The sequence below is a fragment of the Pieris rapae genome, chromosome 24 (assembly GCF_905147795.1).
Source record: "Pieris rapae chromosome 24, ilPieRapa1.1, whole genome shotgun sequence".
NCBI lineage: Eukaryota > Metazoa > Arthropoda > Insecta > Lepidoptera > Pieridae > Pieris > Pieris rapae.
Genome location: NC_059532.1, coordinates 5,209,596 through 5,212,095, shown reverse-complemented (window position 1 = coordinate 5,212,095; position 2,500 = coordinate 5,209,596). Strand labels below are relative to the sequence as shown.

Below are 2,500 nucleotides of genomic sequence, written 5' to 3'. Positions count from 1 at the left end.
GGTGGTGCCCTTCCGTCAATTCCTTTAAGTTTCAGCTTTGCAACCATACTCCCCCCGGAGTCCAAAATCTTTGGTTTCCCGGAAGCTGCCCGCCGAGCCATTGTAGTAACGTCGGCGGATCGCTAGATGACATATTTACGGTTAGAACTAGGGCGGTATCTAATCGCCTTCGAACCTCTAACTTTCGTTCTTGATTGATGAAAACACCTTTGGCAAATGCTTTCGCTGATGTTCGTCTTGCGACGATCCAAGAATTTCACCTCTAACGTCGCAATACGAATGCCCCCAGTTATCCCTATTAATCATTACCTCGGAGTTCTGAAAACCAACAAAATAGAACCGAGATCATATTCTATTATTCCATGCACGAAATATTCAAGCGGCATTTTGAGCCCGCTTTGAGCACTCTAATTTGTTCAAAGTAAAATTGTCGGCCCACCTCGACACTCACCGAAGAGCACCGCGATAGGATTTTGATATTGAACCGGCGTTTTACCGCCGGCTCACCGACGATATGCTCCGCAGACGTGTCAGTATCACCGCGGATGCGGTGCACCGACAGCGCGGCGCACAAATGCAACTACGAGCTTTTTAACCGCAACAATTTTAGTATACGCTATTGGAGCTGGAATTACCGCGGCTGCTGGCACCAGACTTGCCCTCCAATTGTTCCTCGTTAAAATATTTAAAGTGTACTCATTCCGATTACGAGGCCTCGTAAGAGTCCCGTATCGTTATTTTTCGTCACTACCTCCCCGTGCCGGGAGTGGGTAATTTGCGCGCCTGCTGCCTTCCTTGGATGTGGTAGCCGTTTCTCAGGCTCCCTCTCCGGAATCGAACCCTGATTCCCCGTTACCCGTGACAACCATGGTAGTCGCAGAAACTACCATCGAAAGTTGATAAGGCAGACATTTGAAAGATGCGTCGCCGGTACTGGACCATGCGATCGGCAAAAGTTATCCAGATTCATCAAAATTAACGACTTCGGACGCTAGGCCCTCCGCCGATTGGTTTTGATCTAATAAAAGCACTCATCCCATCACTGGTCAGAGTTCTGATTGCATGTATTAGCTCTAGAATTACCACAGTTATCCAAGTAACTGAGTAAGATCTAAGGAACCAAAACTGATATATTGAGCCATTCGCGGTATCGCCTTAATACGGCTTGCACTGAGACATGCATGGCTTAATCTTTGAGACAAGCATATAACTACTGGCAGGATCAACCAGGGAGCTGCTTACGCAAACGACTCGCCTAACGCCGCGCGCGAGACGCGGCTTCGGCGAGCCGTAGCTTCGGCGGCGTCGAGACGCGCTTGCGCGCGTTACTCGACACGCGTGAACGTAACGCGTCGAATTTACAAACGACGCGACGTTCGCGCTTCAATTCGATAGACATACTTTGACCGGTCTACGAGCGGCCGTCCCGTCACGGTCTCGCAACGAGGTGATGTACAACGCTGCTCGACCACTGTGAGGGACATAAAACTGCGTCAAACACGACGACGACGACGACGTCGACGACGATGTGTCTTGGCAGTTTGAAAATTGAACATTCATCTAAACGCAACTTCTCAATTTTTATTCAATACGTTATTGTAAACATATTAAAAACTCTGCTGGCATTATACATATGTTGTATTCGCACTAGATACGATCAACGCCCGGAGCTTGAGGGACAAATTCCAACACGACGCTGCGCACACCGTTTCGACGATGGGCGCGTATGCGTCCTCTTTCAAACATTATTTCCAATTGCGGCCGCCGCAGCGACCGCGCACGTGTCGAACACGCTCGGCGACCCGAGTTTGGGTGGCGCCTGAAAGCGTAATTCTTTTATAATCACAGATAACACCGGCGAGACAGTCTCACAAAGATCACACTTTGAGCGGATTTTGCTGAATGTCACCGTCCGGTCTGCGAACGCGGTGATAAATAATATATAGTAACACACCGTGTGCAACAAAGTGCGCACGTAAGTATGTATACATATATATATATATATATATATATTAAAAAGAAAAATAAAAATAATCAAACACGCACACACATTCGTGCGTTTGTGTTCTTCCACAGAAACATCGCGAGTAATACACGATGATGCGCGGCAGCGAGAACCTCCGTCCGACTCGGTGCGCACGGCTGTTTCGCTCCACATCTATACCGAGAGCAATAGTCCGCGTCGGCATTGGAGTAGTATGTCGTATGTTTCTAGTAGAGCGTCGAGAGTTAGTTTTCATTTTAGGACGTGTACGTAACGTGTGCGTGTGTACATTAAATGAATGAATGTGCATTGACTGTTTATATTATTATTATTATTTTACTATTATACATATATGTATGTAATATAAATAAAATTAAAAAAATTATTACTTAATAAATTTATCATAACGAAATACATTCATTCATTCGATCTATATTAGCCATATAAAATAAATGATAATACATTATTTATATTACAAATAATAATAAGAAAATATTTTTACGCGCGCGCGACCAC

The 2,500-nt window shown here is 45.6% G+C and overlaps 1 non-coding gene across 1 annotated transcript in view; it reads right to left on the bottom strand.

Annotated features, from left to right (window-relative positions):
• The window catches only part of LOC123690414, a 1,906-nt gene extending 673 nt beyond the window's left edge, over positions 1-1,233 (bottom strand). Inside the window, exon 1 of the ribosomal RNA XR_006751077.1 lies at positions 1-1,233. This exon is cut by the window's left edge and continues 673 nt beyond it. This is a non-coding gene — a ribosomal RNA (small subunit ribosomal RNA).
• Positions 1,234-2,500: the final 1,267 nt, after the last annotated feature.